At 45.8% G+C, this 21,214-nt stretch overlaps 1 protein-coding gene and 1 non-coding gene across 7 annotated transcripts in view; one reads left to right on the forward strand and one right to left on the reverse strand.

The window, feature by feature from the left end:
• Nucleotides 1-21,214, forward strand: part of CHST11 (carbohydrate sulfotransferase 11) — a 266,248-nt gene that overhangs the window by 33,068 nt on the left and 211,966 nt on the right. The gene's annotated exons all lie outside the window — the stretch shown is intronic.
• LOC138438454 (U8 small nucleolar RNA) lies at nucleotides 210-345 on the reverse strand. The gene has a single exon (XR_011256384.1). It is a non-coding gene; the product is annotated as a U8 small nucleolar RNA (small nucleolar RNA).

The raw sequence follows: 21,214 nt of genomic DNA on the forward strand, positions 1-21,214 counted from the left end.
AGCAGCCCACCAGGCTCCCCCATCCCTGGGATTCTCCAGGCAAGAACACTGGAGTGGGTTGCCATTTCTTTCTCCAATGCATGAAAGTGAAAAGTGAAAGTGAAGTCGCTCAGTCGTGTCTGACGCTACTTCAGATACAACTAACAAGACAGCAACAAAAACCTCAATCTAATCGTAAAGTACATTAATATCATGGATCGTCAGGAAGAATCAGATAGGAGCAATCAGGGTGTTGCAGGTCGTGATTACGCAGAGCCGTTAATCACGAATCATGCGAGCTCCAATCATCATGTTCACCCTTGACTAGATGGACCTTTGTTGGCAAAGTATTATCTCTGCTTTTGAATATGCTATCTAGGTTGGTCATAACTTTCCTTCCGAGGAGTAAAAGTCTTTTAATTTCCTGGCTGCAATCACCATCTGCAGTGATTTTGGAGCCCCCCAAAATAAAGTCTGACACTGTTTCCACTGTTTCCCCATCTATTTCCCATGAAGTGATGGGGCCAGATGCCATGATCTTCGTTTTCTGAATGTTGAGCTTTAAGCCAGCTTTTTCACTCTCATCTTTTACTTTCATCAAGAGGCTTTTTAGTTCCTCTTCACTTCCTGCCATAAGGGTGGTGTCACCTGCATATCTGAGGTTATTTATATTTCTCCTGGCAGTCTTGATTCCAGCTTGTGCTTCTTCTAGCCCAACGTTTCTCATGATGTACTCTGCATAGAAGTTAAATAAGCTGGTTGACAGTATACAGCCTTGACGTACTCTGATCTGTGTGTACTTGGGACCCGGTGTCTATCGACAGCACAAGGTCTTTATTGGGTTCTCATTAAATGATGGATGTGGAAAAGAACATTTTTACCTGGAACCAGGTAGGCTTCCTTAGGACATTTAATTGACTCTATTTTAATAGACACAGGTGTTTTCAGAGGGACCCAGGTATTCCCTCAACAGATACTGAGTACCTCCTTTCAGGTGTGAGGGGCTGTGTGTACACTGATAAGTAATCTAGACATGCTGGTTTGTAAAGCTAGTGGATTGGACCTGTCCTGGGTGTGTGCTAGTCACTCAGTCATGTCCAGCTCTTTGCAACCCCAAGGACTGTAGCCACCAGGAAGCTGGAGGTGGCAAGGAGAGTTCTCCCATAGAGCAGCTTGCTTTCAGACTTCTGGCCCCTAGAACTGTGACAGAATAACTTTTATGTTATTTTTTTTTAAACAACAAGACATAAACAATTTTATGCTGTTTTAAGTCCAAATAAATAAACAGGTGAGTAGAATCCACATTATGAAGAGTTACTGCTCATCCCCATGATCTGTTCTTTATGCAATAGTTTGAAAGAGATTTTTAAAGACAAAAATCCAGAGATTCCCACTGTGCTTGGGATGGACTTCTGACTGTTACTTCCTAGGGTCTATAAGATGCTTCAAGACCGGGCCCTTGCTCAACTTTCTGACGGTTTCCTCCCACCCTTGGCCTCACTGGCCATGCTTCAGTCACGTGGATCTTCTTTCTGTCTCAAAAATGGCCCCAGGGACTTTGCACTTGCTAGTCTCTCTACGAAAAATGCTGTTGTTCCTAAAGACTGCCTGATATCCATGAAGTAGTCTCTGCTTACATGTTACCCCCAGTTGGAGACACCATCCCTGACCATCTGTTCTAAAGAATTCCCTCTTATTACAGTATTCTCTTTTATTTTCTTCAAAGCACATATCACTCTTTGAAATTCATTTCTTTTTCTTCCTTTTTACCTCCCCTCCACCCCCCAATCAACATAGAGGCTGCCTGTGGGCAGAACCTTTGTCTGTTCATCCCTCCCTGGGTATCCCTGGCATGTACCTGACTGCCAGCTCCAAAGAAGCAACTCAATAAATATTATTGTTGACTCACTGAATGAATAAATTCCTGTTAATGCACTTTGGAAGTTATGAATAAAGAATGAAATTCCTGTTTGAAATTATACTTTTGGCTGTTGAACGGTTCTTCTGGAACAAGATTCAGCTTGGAGATGCCACCATGGGTATGACATCAGTTGTGCTGATGAAGGTTTTATTAACAAGCATCCAGGATGTAGCTGAGGAATATTGTGGTGTCGAAATCCTGTGCCACACTTCCCCATCACTGTCTTTCCTGCTTTCAGCCGAGGTGGATTTTCTTGAGCCGAAAGAAGCAGCTCAGAAAGTGAAACAAGACAGTAATCAAATGGTGTGTTACAGCTCAGCAGTTTGCTGGCAGCAGGGTAGCCTCACTTACTCACAGGCACAGGGGAACCTCTGATCTGCATGTACTTGGGAACCGGTGTCTGTCGACAGCACAAGGTCTTTATTGGGTTCTCATTAAATGATGGATGTGGAAAAGAACATTTTTACCTGGAACCAGGTAGGCTTCCTTAGGACATTTAATTGACTCTATTTTAATAGACGCAGGTATTTTCAGAGGGACCCAGGTATTCCCTCAACAGATACTGAGTACCTCCTTTCAGGTGTGAGGGGCTGTGTGTACACTGATAAGTAATCTAGACATGCTGGTTTGTAAAGCTAGTGGATTGGACCTGTCCTGGGTGTGTGCTAGTCACTCAGTCATGTCCAGCTCTTTGCAACCCCAAGGACTGTAGCTGCCAGGCTCCTCTGTCCATGGGATTCTCCAGGCAAGAATACTGGAGTGGGTTGCCATTTCCTTCTCTAGGGGATCTTCCCAACTCAGGGATCGAACCCAGGTCTCCTGCATTGCAGGCAGCTTCCTTACCTTCTGAGCCACCAGGGAAGCCCCTGACCTGTGTGAGAGAGATGTAAATAATATATGCAAATATGTCAAATGCTTCATAAATGGCAACTGTATTTCTTACGTATGTGGGAGGTGTGCTGTGGAAGTGAACTTCAGGTTGGCAGTGGAGGGACCCTTTGAAAGCCTGAGGATGACAGCACCCAGTAAATCTTCCCTCCCTCCATCCTTTTCCCTACCCCAACTCTGGCTCAGACTCATGCTGGCAGTGACTCACCCTGAGAGCAAGGGAAGGAGGAGAGGAACTTGTATATAAGCACACAGGTTTAAGGTCTGTGGAGGGCAGTCCCTTCTGAAGCACCCCATCACTTGGTGTGATGCTCCCTGGGGTCTGACATGCACAGAAATATGCTTTTCGTTGTCTGTGACCCAGTCGCTCTATAAGGACTGGAGTCCAGGGGCTGATGGATAGAGTTGGGCTCATTCCCCCAACACTCCACAGGATCCCCTCTAAAGGGATGGCCTGGAGGTGAAAGATAGAGCCTGCACCTCTCAGCAGAGCCTGGGACTTGGCAGCTTGCTGGTGGGCCCCTCTGGCCTCACTGGTATCTCTAAGCCCTCACTGCCTTGGAGCCATCGCATCACATGTTAAATGTTCCTTATCAAGACTCTTATTTGAAAAGCCCTGTGATAACATCTCTGAAATGAAAAGTAGAGTTTCCACTTCTGAGGATGTGATGAGTGAGTTGGAGGCAGTTTCCCAGGGGAAGGATTTTGTCTCCAAGCTCTGAAATAGAATCTATTCTCAGTCAGAAGGTTTCTTATAATTTCCTCAAAACCCCTCCAATCCTGATCCTCTCCCTAAGGGGAGGACTTCTGGCGGTGAGCTCCACAGCTTCTCTAGCAGTCTTTAGGTAAACACAGTGTGTCTGTGTTAGTCGCTTTAGTCGTGTCTGGCTCTAGCCCACCAGGCTCCTCTGTCCAAAGAATTCTCCAGGCAAGAATACTAGAGTGGGTGGCTATTTGCTTCTCCAGGGGATAAAAAAAATCCCCAAATTGAACATTTTAAACATTTTTAAGTGTACAGTTCAGTAATGTTAGGTATATTCCCATCATTGTGCAACACATCTCCAGGACTCTTTGCTTGCTTTCAAAACTGTATCCATTAAACAGTTCCCCATTCCTCCCTACTCCCAGCCTCTGGCAAGCACCATCCTCCTCGTTTCTTTGAACTTTGACTCCTGGTATGTGTCTTGTGACTGGCTTATTTCACTTAGCACAGTGTCCTCAAGGTTCGTCCGTGCTGTAGCATGTGTCAGAATTTCCTTCCCTTTAAAGGCTGAGTAATATTCCACTGCATGTGTGTACCATGCTTGCTTAATCCATTTATCCATCAGTGGATGTGTGGATTGCTTCCACCTCTTGGCTATTGTGAACAGCGGTGTTGTGAACATGGGTTTGCAAATGTCTGTCTGAGATGCTACTTTCACTTCTTTCAGACATATGTCCAGAAGTGGGATTGCTGTGTCATATAATAATTCGGTTTTTAATTTTTCAAGGAATATTTGTACTGTTTTCTGTTGCAGCTACACCACTTAATAGTCTTACAAACAGTGTATGAGGGTTTTGATTTCATTACATCCTCACTGGCACTTGTTATTTTCTGTTTTCTTGATAGTAGCCATCCCTGTGGGTATGAAGCAGTATCTCATTATGGTTAAACAATGCAGTTTTATTACTTTATACTTCATATTGTAATCAACATATAGATTGGTACTAATCCAAACTGACGGGCTTCCCAGGTGGCTCTGTGGTAAAGGACCTGCCTGTCAATGCGGGAGATACAAGAGTTGCAGGTTGGATCCCTGGGTTGGGAAGATCCCCTGCAGCAGGAAATGGCAACCCACTCCAGTATTCTTGCTTGGAGAATCCCCATGGACAGAGGAGCCTCGGGGGCTGCAGTCCATGGGGTCGCAAAGAGTCAGACGTGACCGAGCGCCTGAGCACGCAGTCCACACTTAACAGCAGCTGTTTATTGAGTGCTCACTAAATCTTCCAAATAGCTTGTGTGACTTGCCTCTCACTATGACTCTAGGAGGAAGGTTCCAGTTTTTACTCCATTTTACAGATGAGGAAATTGAGGCTCAGAGACTTTGAGTAACTTACCCAAGATCATACAACTAGCAAAGGCTTACATCTAGATTTGAACCTGGCTGTCTGGCTCCCAGAGAATTCTCTGCCTCCTTCTTCCTAACTAACTAAGCTGTTTAAAATTCATATCCCGAGCTGACCCATATCATGGAAGGTTTAATGGACAATGAGATCCTTTCTTGAGAACAGACTTCCTTCGTGGGCTCAGGAGTGGAAGATTCCAGAATAAGGCCCATGCCACAGTTGTCATAGAAGTGCCCTGTAGCACATGGACTTCACAAATAGTGGCCAAGTCGCTTAAGCCCTTGGCTTGTAAAAGACTTTTTTTTGGCCTGAGTTCCCCTAAGTCTTGAGTAAATAATAGAAAAAAGTGAGGAAAGAGACACATAATTTTGAATATTTTTTTTCTTGGCACTATTCAGCTCCTGAATTTGGTTTGTATTCTATATGTGTATGTGTTGGGGGGTAGGGGATGTTGCATTAATGAGCTATTATTGCATTAGAAGGTTTATTTCTTAGAGTCCCTGGGTTTTCTTGAAAGCTGTGGGAGCACTGAAATGCCTGCCAGTTTAAAAATAGCTGTCAAATACAGCTTTCCCTTGATATTCTCAGGGGCTTGATTCTAGAATCTCCTGAAGATACCAGAATCCTTGGGTGCTCAAATTCCTTATATAAAATGGTATAGTCTTTGTGTATAATCTATGCCTATCGTCCTCTGCACTTTAAAATCACCTCTAGATTACTTGCGATACCTAATAAAATGTAAATCATGTGTAAATAGTAAATACAGTGTAAATGCTGTGGCTGTGCATGTTAAATTCAAATTTTGGTTATGGAACTTTCTGGACATGTTTTTTTAAGTGGAAGCAAATTTATTCTATAGAAAGAACATTGTCCCTCTCAGAAGGTGAGAGCCTAGAACATTAAAGAAGTATATTTTTGTTCCTTGTTTGGTTGAATCTGCAGATGTGGAACCTGCAGATACGGCTGACTATATTTGGTTTATTTTTTGTTAATCTTTATCCTATCTGATTGGGTGTGTGTGTTTTTAAAAATAACACTTTAAAAATATTGTGTTTGCTTCATTGCTCGTCATGTGGAATCTTGGTTCCCAGACCAGAGATTGAACCCGTGCATGCTACAGTGGAAGCGGGGAGTTTTAACCAATAGACCACCAGGGAAGCGCCCTAATTGTTTTTGATTAGGCCTAATATTAGTCACGTTTCCTTTAGGGTGTTACTGAAGTGACTGCTGCCCGCAATTCCCCGTATCACTTCTAAAGTTTGCGTTGGCTTGTTGTATTAACAGACTCTTCAAATTACATTAGGAAAAATACATTGCATTATTTCAAGCCAGGGGAGCAATTCCACACTCACATCTGCTAATCCTATTAGTAAATAATGGCCCAGAGCCCATGAAATCTGCAGGCCCCCTCCTCACTCTTGGAGATGCCCTGTTTACAGTTGTCTTGTTTTGACACTGTAAAATCAAATCTCCATTAAGAACTCAACTCACAGATTAATCCCCTGAAAGTTTTTTTTTTTTAAAAACAAGATCAGAAAACCCCCACGATGTGTCATTTCCTGTCACAACATCCTGGACAGAGTTTAAAGGATGAGTTTTCTGGTGTTCTGAGGATCATTGAACTGAGGCGTCTGAAAGAATTTGCTACCTAGAAACAGTCTTTCCACTGGAGCTGGGGAAGGGAGGCCTTGCTCTTCCGCATCCTGGGCTCAGACCTACCTCTGTTCTTAAGCTTGTGTGTTATTTAGCCACCTTCTAACTGTGTGACTTGTAAAGGAGAATATCTGCCTCATGGGAACTCTGCAAAGATTTTACAAACCGAGGTGCATCAAGGACCTGGCATAATCTGATTATCAGGTCCCTGAGTGCAGTGATTCCCAACCTCTTTGGTACCTGGAACCGGTTTTGCAGAAGACAATTTCTCCACAGACCAGGGGATGGCGGGGATGGTTTCAGGGTGATTCAAGGACATTATATTTGTTGTGCCCTTTATTTCTATTATTATTACATCAGCTCAGGTCATCAGGTATTAGATCCCGGAGGTTGGAGAGCCCTGCTTTAAAGGACAGTTATTGTCATTTGTTTTGGGCTGAATTGCTTCCCCTTCTACTTTCATACATCGAAGTCTTAACCCTTGTGACCTCAGAATGTGACTGGTGACAGGGTCATTAAAGAGGTGACTGAGTTAAAATGAAGTCACAGGGGGGACCCTAATCCAGTCTGACTAGTGTCTTTGTAAGAGGAAATTTGGACATACAAAGGGTTGGCAGAGGTCCATGCTCACAGAGGAAAGACTGTATGGACTTGGGGAGAAGGTGGCCATCTGCAAGCTGAAGAGGGAGCCTGCAGAAGAAATCAGCCCTTCCCTGCCTCCTTGATCTTGGACTTCTAGCCTCCAGAACAGTGAGACAGTAAATGACTATTTCTTCAGTCCCCCCAGTCAGTGGTATTTTTTATGGCAGCCCTAGCAAACTCATACATGATTTCATTCCTCTGATGCTGTCACAACTTCTCGAGTACCTTGTGAATGGGGGAAAAGAAAATTAACATTCTGTATGTCTTCTTTGTCCCCTTCCTGAGGTCACTGGGTCTCACACCCAGCGACGGGGGTGAGAGATTGGATGGAGAGGAGGAGGGCCATGTGACAGCAAGCCTGCTGGAGGCACCTGCTCCTTGACAAGGCCACTCTGACCTGCAAGAGCTGCTGGTGGGCATTTCCTAAGTACTTCTTTCTGCTCCCTACTTTGTTCCATCCTGTGGCTTCAGGGATGTTGGACATCAGTTTCACCTTAACAATGTCACCATCTTTGAGGGAGCTTTTCTCTCCCTCCTGGGCTGTGCGTGAGTCAGATGTAAGATGCTTCCCCAAGCAGATGGGTCCGTTTTATTTCAAAGGCTTTACTGCCAGCCATTACTGGGAGTTGGGCAGATAGAATAAGGAGTGACTAGATTTTAGAGGAATCTTCAGCTGCCAGGGTGAGCTTCGCTTCAACCCACTAAAAAGCTAGAAGAACAAAGGGATGTGCACACGAAGAATGGGGATGGTGTTAATGTCTCGTGACCGCAGTAATCCACCATGCGGTTCACAGGGGGGTCAGGCCTTCAGAGATGCTTTTGTTGGAAACTGCCCTTAGAGATTCTTTTCACTGAAGATTTCAGCAAGTTTCACTTCTGGGTTATCTGACTTGTCGGGAAGGGGTCTTGGTTATTTGTGCAGCTCTTAATGATTTCCGAGAGCCCATTCAAGTGGAAGTAGGGAGGATTCAGTTCAAAGAGCTGGGATGCTTGAGTTAGCTATTGATTTTAGTAGTCTTTTGATAACATTGTGCATGCAAGGTTTCTTTGAGAAAACTTCGAATAGTTTTCAGGTGGCCGGAGGAACGAATTACTCCTGTTAGTGTTCTTTTCCAGCAGTAAGAAGGGAGAAAGAAGTGATTTGGTTGTGAATTTCTATTCATTGTGTCTTTATTTTTTTAACTCTTTTTCAGGAGGGCCACCACCCTATTGTTTCACAACATTCAGTGATTCACTATGGCCAGTCCTTATCCTCTTTTTCTCCCCAGGATTAGTTTCATTTAGGTCTCTCTGTCTGGTCCACGGTTCTTGTTTTTCAGTTCACATGGATTATGAAAATTAGAGCAGTCACTTAGCAAATATTTATTGGTGAATCTTTTTTGTGGGGAAGGAAGTGTTTGGTTTTTCATCCTTTTCTTAAAGCCTGTTAGAGAAGCAAGTTTTTTCCTCATTTTTTTTTTAATTGAAGTGCAGTTGATTTACTATTTTGTGTTAGTTTCATATGTACAGTGAAGTGGTTCTGTTATATATATTTTTTCAGGTTATTTTTCATTATGGGTTATTGCAAGATGTGTAATATAATTCCCTGGGCTACAGTAAGTCTTTCTTGCTTATCTCTTCTTTGTGTGTGGATGAAACCATAAAGTATTTGCTTATCTATTTCATGTACAGTAGTCTTTACCAATTTTTCCCAAACTTACAATTTTAATCCTTCCCCCGACTTTCCTCTTTTGGTAACCATAAGTTTATTTCCTATGGAGCAGCAGACAGTTTTGATTTACTTCTCTGTACCTGGGCTTTCTGTAGAGGCCATTGGGGGAAGGAGTGAGAGTGATGGGAGGGTGGGTATCTTTGAGCCTGGATTGAAATTGGGGTGAAGTCTGTAACCAGCCATTGGAGCTGCAACAGCTGAGATAGAAATGCCTGTAGCCTTCTTCTGGTTTCTCACCTGGATGTGGGGGGAAGGGAGGACTTGGGCGACACCCATGTCCAGGTTGGCGAGACTGTCCTTTGACCTTCCCACCCAAGCCTGGAACATCAGTTGGTTACTGGATCATCGATTTTATTCTCTTCTGGGGTCAGACTCTGCATTCTTTAACCTTGGCTTCAGCAAGAAAACATCAAGAGCCAGGACTTGGAGAAAATGTGCCCCGAGCCATGCTAGTGGGTCATGAAAGCTTTGTGAGTATAAAGTAGTCATTATTATATAAATCAAATAGATACTTAAGTCTGGACAGCAGGTAGCTCAAGACTGAACAGTTCAGGAACCACCGCCCACCCCCCTCAAAAACAAAAGACAGAGAGAGGAATCATCAAAAATCGGTGTTGGTTCTTTGGGGCCTCAGACTGCCTCCTGCCATGGTCTAGTTCCCCAGCAGCCCCCTCTCATGGAGACCCTCCTTTCCCTTGTTATCCTCCTCTAGGTATCCCAGCTGGCCACGAGACTGCCACAGTAGCGTCTAGGGCATTCTCTGAGCCCCATGTGTCTGGTACAGGCAGCCCGTGCTCCATCAACATTTTTTGGAACTTTTTTTTTTTAGATTTATTTTTTTGGGGACCATTTTAAAGTCTTTATTGGATATTTTTATGTTTTGGTGTTTTGGCTGCAAGGCATGTGGGAGCTTAGCGCCCTGATCAGGGATTGAACTGCACCCCTGTGTTGGAAGGTGACTTTTTTTTTTAATGTAATTTTATTTATTTATATTTGGGATCTTTCTCAGACCAGGGATCAAACCCATGTCTCCTGCATTGGCAGGAAGATTCTTTGCCACTGAGCCACCAGGGAGGCCCTGGACGGTGAAGTCTTCACTACTGGACCACCAGGGAAGCCTCATCATCAGTATCTTTTGATAGAACTAAATAAGATTCATATGGCATTGTAGGATTTGATTGTGGACTTTTAATCCAGCACCCCTGGTGACCCCTAAGCTCTGTCTGTTTTTCGCTGGAGCTGTCTTCTGAGATACACTTGCCAGGCCTTGTTAATAGTTCAGTTTTTTCTGCTTTGATTTATTAGATTAGAAGCTCTGTTCTTGGCCTCCCCTGCCCTTGGGAGAAGTTCTTGCTTTGTCTCCATAAAACGTTGCTATTGGGCCTTTCCCTGGTTTATTACTTTGCATTAATACCTGGCAGTTTATATTTCAGCTCTCCTCTTATTTCCTTTGCATATAATATTGCCTCTCTTTCAGAGGGCCTGGTGCTTGCTAAGAGTTTGTCGGCCTCTCATTTTTTATGTTGGTAGGTAAGGATTTACCTTGATCAGTCCCAGCTTAGTGATAAGCAGCACAGAGAATTTGAAATGTTGGTTTTAAGCCACATGATTAGCAGAGGCAAAATGAAACGAGGGTCCAGAAATGGATGGAAAAGGGAGAGGCGAATGACCTTCTGGTGTCTTCTGCCCTTCGGTGTCTTACAGATGTAAAATGACTTGTGTTTGACTCAGTGTTTCTCTGTGAAGCAGTAGAAGGGATTATGTGAGCTGAGAGAGGAGCATTCAACAGGAAAGGGGTAGAGGAATAAATGCCATGATTATGGTGCTGGATCTATTGAAGTTAGAGATACACTTTCCCCCACAAAACATATTTTGGTAGAAGAATTATAGATCCTTTGCATTGCCAGGTTTCAGTTGGGTGACAAAGCTGAACAGTCATTTTTTTGTGCTGGGCTGGTGGGGGACTCATTCATCTAAGCAGTGCATCTGATTCCCTGTGGTAAGGAAGGAGAGGAACTGAACTGTTGCAGCAGGCTGGCCAGTTAGTCTAGGATGTTAGGAAATGAAATGGGGGAGAGTGAATTCCCTGGTGGTTCAGTGGCTAAGACTCCGAGCTCCCAATGAAGGGAGCCTGGATTTGATCCCTGGTCCAGTGGCAACCCATTCCAGTACTCTTGCCTGGAAAATCCCAGGGGTGGAGGAGCCTGATAGGCTGCAGTCCATGGGGTCGCGAAGAGCCAGACATGACTGAGTGACTTCACTCTCAATTTTCACTTTCATGCATTGCAGAAGGAAATGGCAACTCACTCCAGTGTTCTTGCCTAGAGAATCCCAGGGACGGAGGAGCCTGGTGGGCTGCCATCTATGGGGTCGCAGAGTCGGACATGACTGAAGTGACTTAGCAGCAGCAGCAGGGAACCAGATCCTATGTGCTGCAACTAAGTGTCTGCATGCTGCAACTAAAGATTCTGCATGCTGCAACCTGGCACAGCCAAATAAGTAAATCTAAAAATTAAAAATGCGAGGAGGTTCCTTAGGTTCTGGTCTCTGGAGGGTCCCAGGCAGGAAGGTAGGTTTGATTGAGGGATTGAGTAGAGTCCTTTGATTCTATCCCTAGGGCAGAGCTGACATTCAGTGTGGGCAGGGCTGACATTCAGTGTAGACAGGGCCTGTTGATCAGGATGCTTCATTCCTCTCTGAGTCCTTGAGGATCAGAAAGGCTCTGAGCTTCTCAGACATAGGGAGAGAGGGGCAGAAAAGTGGAGCAGCTTTTCAGAGCATTCTGGAAGAAGAGGTGAGAACGCGGTCTGGAGATGGAGTAGAAAGATGTTCGAGATAGTTCTCTCCCCTTCTTGTCTTCATAGCTAGACCGTGAGTCTGTCTGTCTTCTGCAGGTTTCCTGGCCTTGATTGTAAAGCCAGCACCTAGGAATTGCCAGGGAAGGATCGGTGTTAGCACACACCCTGGGTGGATACACAGTGGGGCCTGGGATCCAGGAAGTAGCAGGAGGGCATTTCCAAGTCCCTGGAGGCAATAACTTTGCTGGGTGGTCTTGTGGAGGCACCAAGCAGAAGGTACTGGACTCAAGTGCTTTTCTCCTTCTTGGGGAATGTGGTCGAGCATTGGATGGTCACATCCTCAGTTCTAGTCTTCGCCTGACCACGAGATTCTTGACATCGAGTGAGTCACTTAAGCGTGCAGGTACTCAGCTGACCTGTAAAATGGGCTCAGGTTGGGACAGTAAGTGCCCTCCTGGGTATTTCTGAGAATTCAAATCATCTCAGACAGGAAAAGTGCTCAGTCCCAGCACTGGCCAGTCATGCTGGCCTGGAGGGAGTGAACTTTTAGTTCCAGTCTGCACTTGTTGAGGTCCTTCAGGTGCCCCCAGATGCGGGAGGAAGGAGCCAGCCTCCCCCTTGGAACACAGGCCAAGTCTTAAGTGCCTTCTACCAAACCGTGGGTCGGGAAGATCCCCTGGAGAAGGAAATGGTAATCCACTCCAGTTTTCTTGCCTGGGAAACCCCACGGACAGGGGAGCCTGATGGGCTACAGTCCGTGGCATCGCAGAGTCAGACACGACTTAGAGAGTGAGCAACAACAGCAACCCAGACTTTGGTGTCAGTCACTGGGGAAAGTGTTTCAGACCCTCGGCTCCTGCCGAACTCCTGACCTTCCCCTCTCCCCCTGACGACACTTCTGGGACCTCAGCTGCTCTTCCCTCTTCCTTTTAAGTGCATGGTTTTTACAATACACTGGAATGACTAGGTGACTCAACTGATGGAGATACTCTTGTCAGAGTACCTGTCTGTTGCTATGGGGCAAAAATACCCCCCAAACAGAACTCATGTCTTCTCCCCAGATTGCTGTGTCACTCAATTGAATGGATATCATTTGATTAGTGAGTGATAATTTCCATCTGCCCTGCAATCAGTCTTTGAACTTTTGAGCTCCACCCTCTGCATGTGTGAGACAATTAACATGGGAGCTCCCTGGGAGGCAGCATGGTGCTAAATCAGGCAGCTGCCAGACTGTACAGTTTAGATTCTCATGTGCCTGTGAGATGAGGTGGAGAAAGGAGAGAGCAAGGGTGCTCATCAGGAAAGAGTTCCTGAAGGGAGTACAACGATGGAAATGGAAAATCTTATGTTAGACTCCCCAGCCTCCTGAGGCCCAGACCCCAGGAAGGGGGAAGTGCGAGGCAACTCCTTATATTGAATCAAGAAAATAAGGATCTTATCAGCACTTCTCAAACTGGATGCAAGAGGTTGGGGCAGGACCGAGGATTCTGCATTTCTGACAAGCTCTCTGGTGATGCTCCTGGTCTGAGGACCACCCTTGGTGTAGTCAGGTCTTAGATCAGGGTCCCCAACCTCCAGTATCTGATGCCTGATGATTCGAGCTGGAGCTGGTGTAATAATAATAGAAACAGAGTGCACAGCAAATGTAATGTGCTTGAATCATCCCGAAATCATCTCCCCTAATCCTGGCCCATGGAAAAATTGTCTTCCACAACCAGTCCCTGGTGCCCAAAAGGTTGGGGAGCACTGTCTTAGATGGTAGATTAGGCATTACCTGCAGGTCTGTATCATGTGATTAGAGGTATAGGTACACAAGGGAAAAGGAACCATTGGCACATGAGATTAATACAAATGTTTGCCAAACACCTCGCGGTGGTGAGTAGCATGGCATGGACTCCACCTCTGTCACTTCCTAGGTGTGGAACTTTGGTGTCTTAATCTGTTCCTGCTGCTCTCACAAAACACTGCAAACTGGGTAGGTTATATACAACCAATGGATCTCTCCCAGTTCTGGAGTCTGGAAGTCTGAGATCAGGGTATCAGCATGGTCAGGCAAGGGCCATCTCCTTGCTTCATAGCTGTTGCCTCCTAGCTGTGTCCTCCTCTGGCAGAAGGGACTGGGGATCTTTCTGAAGCCTCTTTTATGAGGGCACTAATCTTATTCCTAAGAATTCCACCATTCTGATCTAAGCATCTCTTCAAGGCCCTGGCTCCTAATGCCATTATCTGTAGGAGTTACAATTTCAGCCTATGAATTTTGGAGGGACACAGACCTTCAGGCCGTACAACCTGGACAAGTCTTTAACCCTCTCAGAACTTCACTGTTGTTGTTTAGTTGCTAAGTCGTGTCAGACTCTCTTGCAACCCCACGGACTGTAGCCCGCCAGGCTCCTGTCTATGGGATTCTTCAGGCAAGAATACTGGAATAGGTTGTCATTTCCTTCTCCAGGGGATCTTCTCAAGCTAGGGATTGAACCTGCGTCTCCTGCATTGGCAGGCAGATTCTTTACCGCTAAGCCACCAGGAAAGCCCTCAGTCTCATTCATTGCCCACCTGCAAATTGGGGGTATTAATTAATACCAACCTTTAGAAGTGTGTATGGGATTAGGAGTAAAAAGACAAATCTGTGTGAATGCTTACAACAGCTCCTGGCCCACATGAAGCAGCCAACTAGGTTCTTCCCATCATCTTATCTGGGAGCACCTCTGCAGTACTCTTGCCTGGCAAATCCCATGGACAAGGAGCCTAGTAGGCTGCAGTCCATGGGGTCGCTAGGAGTCGGACATGACTGAGTGACTTCACTTTCATTTTTTACTTTCATGCATTGGAGAAGGAAATGGCAACCCATTCCAGTGTTCTTGCTTGGAGAATCCCAGGGATGGAGGAGCCTAGTGGGCTGCCGTCTGTGGGGTCGCACAGAGTTGGACACAACTGAAACGAATTCTGGCACCCGGAATTCTGGCACCTGGGACTCACTTAGACCTCTAACCCCTTTCTTTGTTTCAGGATCTGGTAGGAAAAGTCAAAAGGAAGGGCAGTGACTGAATGGATGAGGATTTATGGGAAGAAAAAGAAAATCTTTGTAAAGAAAGAAAACACAGTTGGGTAGATTCATGAATTAAAAGTGGTAAAACACTTTTGGGCTCAACCTACTGTTTTTGAGCTCACAAAGCCCATGAGTTGCTTTTCTGTAGGACAGAGCCTGCATCCAGTAACTTGGTGTTTAACTAGGAAATTGCAGGTCTGTTTCTGGGACCAGGTGGCATGGCGGTCCCGGCTTCTGTTTACACCCTTGAGGGTGTTGACTGAATATTAAAGTTGGTTCACGAAGGTTCCCTTCAGAGGGCTGTTGTTATTTAGTTGCTAAGTCATGTCCAATTATTTGCCACCCCGTGGACTGTAGCCTGCCAGACTCCTCTGTCTATGGGATTTTCCAGGTAAGAATACTGGAGTGGGTTGACATTTCCTTCTCCAGGGGGTCTTCCTGACCCAGGGATTGAACCCAAGTCTCCTTCATTGGCAGGTGGATTCTTTACTGCCAAGACACCTGGGAAGGCCTCCCTTCAGATCCAGGAAATAAAAAAGCAACAAGATGGGGCCTCTAGGCTTTTTAGAGATGAACCCAGTTCCCTTTCTTCTGTAAGTGCTGGGTGTCCAGGGCTCTGAACCCCAGTTCCCTCACCTGTAAGATGGAGGTGCTCAGGCTGAGCTGGGGTGAAGGAGACAGTGCACATGTGTCGGATGTCCTCCATGAATGTCAGTTGTGTCTTTTTGACTCTGCCGAGAATCTTTGACCGAGCCTGCTCTTGCTTAGGATGTGTTTCCGGCTCCCTGGCATCTTCCCTGGGCTGCCCCATATACCCAGGGGCATCCTCTGCAATCAGCGTCTCCCTGCCTGGATAATCTTTGCTGTCCTGTGCAGTGTAAGATGTCAGCACCTAGGAAGAGTTAGTAGAGAGAAGTTACTAGGGAGAGTCAGTAACTGGGAAGGACCCGCTCTTCCGGGCCTGCATTAGCACCGAGTGCAGCTCTGGGAAATAGTCGCACACGTGTGTCTCCTTTCCCAAGATTGCCGTGGCTGGAGCAGCCCCGCCTCACCTGACTCCCTCTGACTGTGTTAATGAAATTAGCGTCAGGTTCCGCTGCGCTCAAGATAGTCCAGCCCCGCAGGCTGCCTTCAGTCCTGCCAAGCGCCCTGCTGGAGGTGGGAGGCCACCGAGGTGCACACCCAGTGCTTGCTGGGGCCCAGAGTGTGGTTCCTGCTGGTCGGATCTCAGTTGGGGCAACCTGAGGATTCCCGGACTCCCGGTAGGTGACATGGGTGGGTGGGGAGGAGGCCTGAGTCATTGACCATGAAGGTAAAATCTTAGAATTCGGGGCCTCTTGAAATGTTCTGGTCTAGCGCTTCCTAAAAACCAGTTTAGGGATGGGGTGCCTTAGAGCATCTTGAGGAACTTGTTAGAAAATCAAATCCCGTGGGGTGGAGTGGGGAAGGCACCCCTTAATTTGTATTTAAAAAAATATTTATTTGGCTCTGCCAGGTGTTGTAGCATGTTGGATCTTTAATTATAGCATGTGAGATCCAGTTCCCTGACCAGGCCCCCTCCATTGGAAGCTCGAGATCTTAGCCACTGGACCACTAGGGAAGTCCTGTAATCTGTATGTTTAAAAAACAACTCCTGGGTGATTCTGGTATGCAGTGAAGTTGGGAGGAACCCTGCTTTATTGGTGGTGAGGCTGGATTCAGGGGCACAAACCTGATTCTGTCACTCCCAGCTCCACTGGCCAGGCAGTGACAGACCTGGAACCCAGTCCCCAGAACTTAGAAGTTCTTTTTTGGCTAACACATCCCTGGGACACAGGCCTCCACTTTGTGCACACAAACCTCTGCTCCATGCCAGAAATTCAGCCCAGCAGAAAAGCACTCTCATCTAGCCAGTGGATCTCAGCTGGGGGCTATTTTACTCTGGGAGGGAACATTGGATACGGCTGTAGATCTTTTCAGTCGTCATGACTTGGGTGGGGAAAGAGGAGTTACTACTGGCATTTGGTAGGTATACTGGGGTGAGAGGTGCTGCTAAACACCTTATACTGCACAGGACTGCAAAAATTTTCCAGCCCCAAATGTCAGTAGTGCTTGGGCTGAGAAACCCTGGTTTAGGTGAATGCTTTTCAGACTTAACTGTGCACTTGGTCCTGATTTCATAGATCTCGGGTGCGGCCTGATAGTCTGCATTTCTAACACGCTCCTGGTGGATGTTGCTGCTGCCCTTCTGGGGACCACTCTGTGTATAGCAAGTGTTTTTTACTGCAGTTGATTTCAGGGTGACTCCAATGTGGGTTGGAATCACAGCTCTGCTACTTAATTAGCTGTGTGACCTTGGGAAAGTTAACCTCTCTACATTTAAGTTTTTTTTATCTGTAAATTGCTTCCCAGGTAGCTCAGTGGTAAAGAATCTGCCTGCAAGTGTGGGAGATGCAGATTCGATCTCCCTGGGTTGGAAAGATCTCCTGGACGAGGAAATGACAACCCACTCCAGTGTTTTTACTTGGAGAATCCCTTGGACAGAGGAGCCTGGCAGGCTGCAGTCCATGGGGTCACAAAGAGTTGGACATGACTTAGCGTCTGAGCACAACACACACAGTCTGTAAATTGGGGATAATATTACTTAGGCTCAAATGAGATAATATCTGTAAAGAGCTTGGCTGTGGTAAGCAGTCAATAAATGTAGCTGTTATTTTCATTATTATCATTATTATTATTTGCTTAGCAATTCAGCTCTGTTTCTATAGTGTCTCATTATTTACCTACTTTATGCTTAATGCTTTGCTAAAATAGGATTAGTGGGAAGGAGATACAAAAGATTGTGATGGTGAACTATAAAGACAACTAATGTCAATTTCCTCTGTAAGTTGCGCTACCTCTGGCACTGGTGAGAACTGAGGCTAGATTAGATGTAAAATCAACAGTGTTCTTCACTTCATGGAACACATTTTTACTGCACTTACTCATCAAAAATAAGTATGGTAAGAACTTCCTAAAGATAAGGTGCCTTTTTCTGAGTTTTCATTCTAACAGTGGCTTTATGGGTAATAGAGAAACATGACAAGTGAACACAGGTACCCAGTTTTATCAGCTTTTGAAAATATTGAAGTTCATCTAGCTTATGAGAACTTCAGAGCAGGTTTAGAGCTTGGGGTTGATCTTTGTTCAAAGCCCTACATTGCCAGGTATTATCCATGTGACCTGGGAATTATTTAGGATCTCAAAGGCTCAGTTTCCTCATCACTAAAATGGAAGAAAAATTGTACCCACTTCTAGAGTTGAAATGAGGCTGATGTGAGATGATGCATAAATTGCCTGCTGACTGTGGACCAGATTGTTCTAGGCCTGCCTTGGAAGGTCATCTCTTGGAAGACTGTTTTCAAGAGTGAGTACGTTAGAACCATGTAGGAAACGTACTGTGATGGACTTAAAACTAACCTTCTAAGGCTTGCTTAGGTAGTCTGATCCATTAGGGCCAGGCTCAGGAACCTGCGTGGCAAAGCAGTAGCCCAGGGGATTCTGTACTGTGTACCATTTTGAGAAACGCAGTCCTGGTGCTGACGTTAGAGTGGTCACATTGAGTACCGTGGTGCCCAGCAGAGATGGAAAACACACAGGAAACCTGGCCAGGCAGAGGGGTAAGAGGACACAGTAACTCTGGAGAGCTGTTCTGCCAGACCTTTTGTTTTGGCAGAGGCTTCTGCTTTCTTTGCCAAGCCATCATTCATTACTTGGAAAGAGGGAGAATGGGGAGGGGAGAGGGGACAAATACAGCTGGCTGTCAGAACAGTTGACCTCCAAATGGGATAACCTCGAAGTCAGGCCTGAGCAATCTGGAAGCAAGAAGTGGAGGTGAGGGAGGTGAGAGCAGAGGCACGTGTTGGAGGCATTTCTGCAGATTGCCTGGTAAATGTGGAAAGATGATGGAAAGCTTGGCAGTGGGTGAGCCTGGGGGGGAGGGTGGGTGGACAGGAAGCCCCTCTGGGCTCCAGGTGCAGTTGTTACCAAACCAAACTCGACACACAGCAAAGCCAATCTACTGACGCCCATGGTGGAGAAGGAATGTACCGTGCTTATGGCAGGGCTGGTGCCAAGCAAGGAGAATGGGCAGCTCGTGCTCTGAAGACTCGAATTCCCTGATGGCTTTCAGGGAATGGTTTTTAAAGGCAGCATTTAAGCTGAGGATTGTGGCTCCTGGATTTTCTTTTGATTGATGGGTGGTGTGGTAACAGGATGGTGCTTTTTGAAATCTCCATCATCAACCTTCTGGTTCTAGCCTATTTGGGATCTCGTGCTTGTGGTCAGCATGTAGTCATCTTCCACTGGGTTGTGGGGGTGGTCTTAGTTTATGCAGAACTCAAAGATATGCATCAGATTGTTATCTGTAGCCCTTCAGGTGAAACTAGGAGTCCTGGGACTCTGTTAACTGCTTGTCTGCTTTTTGGAACTCAGGCCAAAAACAAAGAGGAGGAGACATGGAGGGACTTTTGTACCTGGGAAGGCCCAGCAGGGTCTTGCTTGGTTTCATCTCCACCTTTTCTTTAATCCTCCTTAATCCAGAGGGTAACAGGGACAGAAAGGAAAAGGAATAAAGTTTTGGATAGAGGGGTTAATCATAAACTCAGCAGGGGAATTCGGTTTTAGGGGGACTTGGTTTCACTGGCTCCAAGGAGGCCTCTTTGGAGGACCAGGATGTGAGTTGTGACAGGGCAATGCAGGGAGGGCCAGGGAGAACTCAGGTGGTGAGCAGATGGCTCCCATCACTGCCAGCGCTAAATCATGACTAGAGGAAGGTGAATGGCTCCAGGTAGCAGGATACCCAGGATCCCTTCTCCCAGCCTGGTAGGCCCCACCTGGAGCCCAGGCAGAACATTTTGCCTTTCTAGATAAAGAGTCAACTCTTACTGCTTTATAGCAAGAAGTTATGGTGAACAGAATGGATAGGAGCAGAGATTATAGAGTCACTGCCTGCTTTCAAATTCCAACTTTGCCACGTATAAGCTGTGAAATCTTTTTATTTTTATTTTTATTTTTGGCTGCACTGGGTCTTCGTTTCTATGCACGGATTTTTAGTTTTGGCCTTCTGTGATTGTGGCACATGCTAATAGTAGCATTCACAACTGATACAGGACAATGGGCTCCAGGGATAGGCACATTAGAGGAAGCTCCACAGCCATTAAGGGCTCTTAGAGGCTTATAAATGCATTCTTCATGACTTATTGTATTACATAAGGTAACCCTAGCTTCTGTAACAGAAATCTCCAGGTCACAGTAAATGAAAGCAAGAAGAGCTTCTTACCTACGCACCAGTCTAGAGGAGGAGTTCCTGCTGGGGCAGCCCTCTTCCATTTGGTGTTTCAGGGACCCAGGCTCCTTCTGTCTTGTTTGGCCAGTTTTCAACACAAGGCACCCAAGGTCACTCTGAAGGTCATCTCCTTTTTCTTTTTTTTTAAGACAGCCAGCCAGGGAATAAGGACATTGAGTTGACTGAACCAGGCCTGGAATTGGCTCCCATCACTTCTGCTCTCATTCTGCTGGCCAGAGCTTAGTCTCCATGGGGGCAGACAAGTGTAGTTAGCTGTATGTTCGTTGTCTATTTAGCAAGACCTCCCATGATAGTTTTTATGCAGCATCTTTTTTTTTTTTTTAATACCTTTATCTGACTTTCTGCTGTGAAGCCAATCTTAACCAAATCCTACTTCATTTCATGCAACACTTGGTCTTGATCTGCGAGCTCTGTGACAAAATGAGCATCTTGGACCGGGAAGGAGGGGTTGGAGAATGTGAGCTGCTGTTTGTGATTTATGCTTTTCACTCTACTCTTTCCTAGAACACAGTGAATTTTTAGGGTACATGTTTGCATATGTGGTGATGCTGGCTGGCAGCTACAGGGACCCAGTGCTCATTTTGCTTGGTTTAAACCCTTTGAGATCAAGGATGGTGACGTGTGCTTTTGGGAGCAGGTTTTAACCTGCAGGGAGCTGGTGACTACTGACTTTAGTGACTACAGCAAAACTTGGTTTCTTTTTCCTCATCGTGGAAACATTGTACAGCGTGTCTTCCATAATCAGTACAAGTGAGGCGTTAATGAAGAGACTCTTGTTTGGCAAACAAAACTTTCTCTTTGTTGGGATTGACGCTCAGCCTATTTCCTGGGAGTGTTTATGAGAAGGCAGTTTGTGATTCCTGCACGTGTATATGTAAGGTTCCTGAATTTTTTTTTTTTAATGGAGAAGTCAACAACCCATTGCGTTCGTGGAAAGTATTTTGGAAGCTTGTCATTTGAGGACTGTACCCACGAGAGTCCCTAGTTTTATGGTTTTGGGAAATTTGTACATTAAAATAGGTGGGGTGGAGGCTGGACATTGAACACAAGTGTCTCGCTTTAAAGAAAACCTCTTGTGTTAGATGTGCTGCCGCCATCAATCAAAGCGTTGTGGGGTATGGGTTTTCCAGGCTTTCTGTGTGGA

This window comes from Ovis canadensis, chromosome 3 (genome assembly GCF_042477335.2).
Source record: "Ovis canadensis isolate MfBH-ARS-UI-01 breed Bighorn chromosome 3, ARS-UI_OviCan_v2, whole genome shotgun sequence".
In the NCBI taxonomy this organism is placed as follows: Eukaryota; Metazoa; Chordata; class Mammalia; order Artiodactyla; family Bovidae; genus Ovis; species Ovis canadensis.